The sequence below is a fragment of the Dermacentor silvarum genome, chromosome 5, assembly GCF_013339745.2.
Source record: "Dermacentor silvarum isolate Dsil-2018 chromosome 5, BIME_Dsil_1.4, whole genome shotgun sequence".
Lineage (NCBI taxonomy): Eukaryota > Metazoa > Arthropoda > Arachnida > Ixodida > Ixodidae > Dermacentor > Dermacentor silvarum.
This window is the reverse complement of record NC_051158.1, coordinates 158,512,526-158,518,592: the sequence shown is the minus strand read 5'-3', so window position 1 is coordinate 158,518,592 and position 6,067 is coordinate 158,512,526. Positions and strand designations below refer to the sequence as shown.

The following is a 6,067-nucleotide window of genomic DNA, read 5'->3' as shown; positions in this document are numbered from 1 at the left end:
CATAAATACATGTCATATGTAATTATGAACCCAATTTGATCGGTCTGAACGCAAATATCAGCGCGCGAAGTAGTACGAATGACCCTGCCGAGCAGTATCGCCAGCAGTTTCCAACGGCGCGACCTTGATGCGGCCCAATCCACTTCGACCGCAGCGCCGCCCCAGTATTTTTCCACGTCGGGCGCCTCAGTGCAAAGCATGCGCCGCCCCAGCCGCTCGTCCCACTCGACCATATTCTAGTACACTCTAGGTAGAACGAACGACGAGCGCGGTTGTTGGCAGCGTAGAAGTGCGCCCCCCCCCCCCCCTCCCGCTCCCTCCGGCGCTGGCTTCCCGCTTCCTTGCGTGCGCGTGGGAGAGATAAGAGACTGTGCGGACGAGCGACGAGCGCGGTTGTTGGCAGACAAGTGCCCCCCCCTGCTCCCTCCGGCGCTGGCTTTCCGCTTCCTTGCTTGCGCGTGGGAGATTGAGTGCGTTCGCTCTCCGTGATAGCGCGCGTCCCCGCACGCTTCCGCTGGGGCATACGGCGCGCGGGGAAGATTTTATCTATACGGAACTTCACGGCGACGGCGACGGCGACGCCGACGGCAGAAATCCGGTTGAAGTGTCCATATAATTGCTATCGCAATAAAATCGAACAGTTGGACAAAGAACGCTATCAAGGCGCGATTGTGCGCGCAAGAGCAAATGCATTAGTAGCGGGGGAGACTCCACCCAAAAGGGCGGTTGGACTTGAAAAAGCTCATGGTCGACGTAATCATGTCGATAAGATCTCGTGGAATGGCACACTCGTCGACGATAATAAGAGCATAGGCCGAGCTTTTTTAGAGTATTACCAGTCACTATTTGCATATCAAGAAACCAATGTAGATGAGTTCAAAAGGGTCTTTCTCAGTCGCATGCCGCGATTGAGTGACGACACGAAGGACCGATTAGAAGGGACTATAAGAGAACACGACGTCGGAAAAGCAATAAATGATTTGAACAACGGCAAATCACCCGGACCTGACGGTCTGAGCGCGTGTTTTTATAAAGCCTTCAAGAAAGAATTGTCGCCCCTGGTAACAGACCTGTTCAACGCAGCGCATGTGAACAAAGCTTTGCCGCCTTCTTTTGCTAAAGCGCATACCATCTTGATACCTAAGAGTGACAAAGCGGAGAAACTTTTGATCTTGACATCTTATAGGCCGATATCTTTAACCAATGTTGACTATAAGATTTTCATGAAGGTTTTGGCAGCCAGACTTCAAGGCGTCATCAAAGAAATAGTCGCAGACCACCAAACGTGTGGGATGCAAGGGTGGTCAATTTTTTCGAATATTCACACGATGCGGTGCGTGCTCGAGTGCTGTGACATCACTTAGGATGGCGTCGCAGTGCTGCAGCTTGACCTAGAGAAAGCGTTTGACTGTGTGTCTCATGATATATTGTTTGCCATTCTGGATCACGGATGTAGGTGCCATCATCACTGAGGGAGTGGCATTGGCGTATCAGAACTGCACAACTCGCTAAATTGTGAATAAATCATTGGGGGCCCCCATTAACGTCATGCGTTCTGTGCGTCAAGGCTGCCCCCTCAGTCCTTTTTTGTTTGCAATTTACATAGAAACGATGTGTTTGGCGATAACTGAGAACGATCTAATACGCGGTTATAGCTTGGCAGCCACAGAAGTCAAGCTCCTAGCATATGCCGATGATATTGCCGTGTGTTGTACAAACAGAGAAAGCGTAACGGAAACAATACGCGTGGTGAAACAGTTTTGTGATGTAACGGGCAGTAAAGTGAACTGGGGTAAGTCCCTCGGTTTGTGGCACGGAGAATGGTCCTCGGCCCCGGACAACTTTGCGAATGTGAGCTAGGTGAAAACCCCTACCAAGTATCTCGGTGTTCCCTTGGATAGCTACAAACAGAGCGAGGAATACTGGACGAACCAAATAAAAGAAACAAGAGAAAAAGCAGACAGGTGGAAAGGCATCAACCTGTCCATTTTCGCAAGGGCAACTGTATGTAATTTGTTTTTCATTACGAAGTTGTGGTACGTCATGCAGACGTTGTTTTGTTCAAGGGTAAACGTGCAAAGGTTGCACAGAGTGTTCGCGTTTTTATCTGGGACTCTAACTGGGAAAGATGCAGCCGAACAGATCTGTTCAGGCGGGTGAAGGAAGGTGGCCTGGGCTTGGCGCATCTTTTTGTACGACAGCTTGTCAATAGATTTTTGTTTTTTCGAGATGTGCGTGATCCTTTTCTGCGTACAGTATTACAGCTCAGATTAAGAGCTGCGCTGCCGGCACTCATTGTTAGTCCCAATAGTATGCTAGGAACGATCCGCGGCTATCTTAAAGAAGTAGTCGACAGTGTGCGCTTTCTTTCTGTGCATTTTTCTTTCGATTATTTATCTGCCGTGAAAAGAAAGACATTATCTAAAGATGTATGCGATATTATATTTCCAGTGCCATTGTACAGAGCTATACACAATGGAGGACCAGGACAGGATGTCCTTAAACGGGTGAAAAGAATGGAGGTGCCTACTGGGGCAAAAACATTCTTTTTTAGGCTACACACAGGAACACTGTCAGTGAAGACATTCATGGAAGAACGCGGCTTCCTTGTACCATGGGGCGCACACTGCTTGATTTGCAAGCAACCTGAAACTGTAGATCATGTGTTCCTGCATTGCTGGGAAGGGGTGTACTTCTGGGACGTCCTAAAACGGACAATCAAGAAGGAGTTTCCATTGAATCGGCATGGGATCAGGTACTTACTGATTGAGAATAAGGACGGGGTTCCATACGACCTAATTTGCTCAGTGGCCTCCACTGTTTATGGCGGGCACGAATGGCTGGGTACCATTGCGACCCAGATGCTAGGCCTGCTCGTATTTATTTTCGAGAAAGTATGTCTCGTTTCATTGAAATTAAGAAAATACAAGATTGTGTGCCCGATTGGCTGTCGAGGATAGAACCTCTGACAGTTTTAAAAGAATTTTAGTTTGACAACGCCAGTCCATGTTGGGCGGATGGCTTTCATGTTTTTCAGTATGGTCTGTAAGTGTTCTTTTTGTGATGTCTGTTTCTATACTGTGTGCATTGTACGTACATTGTCAAAGACCGGCAATAAATAAATAAATAAATAAAAGCCTGCTAGCTCAGTCGGTTAGAGCGTCGTGCTAATAACGCGTAGGTCGTAGGTTCGATCCCTGCGCAGGCCACGCGTTCCTTTTTGTGCGGACTCCAGTGGCTCCCATGCTTATTGTTCTCTTTTTTTTTCTTTTTGAATGCGTAGACGGATCTCTCAGATTTCGCCGTAACCGTCCACGCGCACATTAAGTGACTCATCGTTGTTGTTTATTTGAGGCAGCCGTTTCCCTCGTCCGGCCTGCTAGCTCAGTCGGTTAGAGCGTCGTGCTAATAACGCGAAGGTCGTAGGTTGGATCCCTGCGCAAGCCAGGCGTTTCGTTTTGTGTGGACTCCAGTGGCTCCCATGCTTATTGTTCTCTTTTTTTTCTTTTTGAATGCGTAGACGGATCTCTCAGATTTCGCCGTGACCGTCGACGCGCACATAGAGTGACTCATCGTTGTCCTTTAATTGAGGCAGCCGTTGCCCTCGCCCATAACGCGAAGGTCATAGGTTCGATCCCTGCGCAGGCCACGCGTTTCTTTTTGTGCGGACTCCAGTGGCTCCCATGCTTATTGTTCTCTTTTTTTTTTTTTTTGAATGCGTAGACGGATCTCTCAGATTTCACCGTGAGCGTCCACGCGCACAGAAAGTGACTCATCGTTGTCGTTTAGTTGAGGCAGCCGTTGTCCTCGTCCGGCCAGCTAGCGACTATTCTGCTTCCGGCCACCAAGCGTGACGGACGTAAGATGACGGGCTCCGTAGGAGCAGCTTCAGCGGCCCAGAGCGGCCACGGTAACAGGATTTCCACCTCGGACAGAGAGTATCAAGTTGTTTTACCGAGTTAGCCAACAGGGCGTTTTGTTGTGAACACAGTTTTTTTACATTGTGACATCAGGGCCCGCCCATACCGGGTGGAAGATTTCCGCGATGCGCTCGCCCCGTTATCGCTCCTGCCGGAAGTGGTGGCTCTCGGGACCTACCGTATGAGCCACGTTTGGGCCGTGACCTTCAAGGACGACGAAGCCGTGAAGAAGATAGTCAGCGTTGGTGAGCTGCAGGTCAAAAAGGGCCGATGCCTCGTCATTGTCCCCGCCAACCAGGATGTGAACTTGAAAGTGCATTGGCTGCTGCACACCGTTCCTGACGAGGACGTGCGTCTTGCCTTCGCGCCGTTTTGAAAGGTCACGGACGTCGCCCGCGAGCGGTGGCGGGTGCACGTCGTGGCTGATAAGAACTCCACTACAAGACTGGTTACGCTGAAGTTGAAGCCGGGCGTAACGCTGGTCGACCTGCCACATCAGGTGAGCGCCTCCGGCGAGCTGGCTCTCGTGGTTGTGCCGGGCAGGGCCCCTCTCTGCCTGCGCTGCCGCGGAACAGGCCATATTCGTCGCGACTGCCACATTCCGTGGTGTGCTGCGTGCCGACGCTTCGGTCACGAAGAGAGTCAGTGCGAGCGGACGTACGCTAGCGTGACCGGACCCGTGAGCAACGACGACAGCTCCGCCCTACTCATGGACGAGGCGGACATGGAAGAAACATCGTCCACGGCTAAGGAAGCAGCTGGCGAGGCGGCAAAGACGGAGGTACGACTTCAGCAACAGGGACAACATGTCAATCAAGCCGTCTGCCACAGCTGTCTCCGATTCGTCGTCGGCGCGAAGTCGATCGACGGGGTAGACAAGCTGATTGGTCGTTCCGTACGCAAGCGAGCATAGTGAAAAGAGTCGGGAGTAAACAAAAAAACAAGATATTTATCGGCTGATAAATATACACAAATCAATAAAATAAAAAACACAAGACACACTAACACACCTGAACTTAATATATCACAATGATGAAGACAATAAATACGAACAATTAACAGTAGATATAAAAATGAAACAGTGCGAGGATCAAATACACAAGAATACACTAAACACTAAAGCAAAGTTCAATAGAAGCCAAAGTTCAAAAGAAAACAAATGGTGTCGTACGCTTGGCCGGGCAGCAGCAGCAAGTCCATAGACCGTGAAGTCGGTGCACAGAGCTTTCCCGAAAAAGGCTGGCGGTCCGATCTTGTCGAGGTTGATGCGAATTGCTGGGCTGGGTTTCCCGGGAGTCTAGATCCGAAGACTTCCCTCAAGCAGGTTGAGCTAACTGGAGGCGGACTACCGAGGACTTCGTTGCAGACGCTGGTTTGACGTCTCGTACGTCAACTAGTTACTTGGAGTTCCGACGCGGCTAGGCGGCCCAGGCGATACTGGACGGCGCTAGCTCCTTGACTACTTCTCCGCAGATTACAGGATCAGCTTCTAGACTAATCAGCAGGGCCCAAAATATGCGCTTAAATAGCGTCTCCTTTCCCTAGTTCCCTATGTAGGGAAACTGCCACTATGTAGAGTTCTTTGAATTCAGAGCTATTGGCTCCCAACAATCTTGGCCGCGTCCCTTTCACCATGGACGAAGAACCGCATATTCTCCTCTCTCCCAATGTCAAGGGCCAAGGTGGAACCCGGCATACCACGCAGACGTACAAGCACACTTCTGGGTCCGTAATCGGCGTGTCGCGTCTGGAATCGAGATGGCAGCCCGAGCGGCCACGACGCTTTTGACGCCCGTAATTCGGCGTGTCGATGTCGAATAAATTATACGCTGCACAGTCAGGAGCCCACGTTTTTGACGCTCGTAAATCGGCGTGTAGTTAATCAGTGTCCAAACCATTCGAAAATATGCCGCTCCGTTACAAAGCCCCCCCCCCCCCCCCCCCACTTTCAGAATATTATCACATAATATTCACTTACACGAGTGGCATTTTCGAAAACAAGAAAAAGAAGGCCGTTCCATGTATACATAACATTATACATCAAATAACATCGTGTACTATACGAAAAAACAAATAAACAGAGCACTACACGTCCAGGCACACAACACAAAAATTCTCCAACTTCACTGCCGAATGACCCTATAGTC

The 6,067-nt window shown here is 50.0% G+C and overlaps 2 non-coding genes across 2 annotated transcripts; both read left to right on the top strand.

The window, feature by feature from the left end:
• Nucleotides 1-3,135: 3,135 nt before the first annotated feature.
• Nucleotides 3,136-3,209, top strand: Trnai-aau (transfer RNA isoleucine (anticodon AAU)). The gene has a single exon. It is a non-coding gene; the product is annotated as a tRNA-Ile (tRNA).
• A 164-nt stretch (nucleotides 3,210-3,373) lies between these two features.
• Trnai-aau (transfer RNA isoleucine (anticodon AAU)) lies at nucleotides 3,374-3,447 on the top strand. The gene has a single exon. It is a non-coding gene; the product is annotated as a tRNA-Ile (tRNA).
• The last annotated feature ends 2,620 nt before the right edge of the window (nucleotides 3,448-6,067 follow it).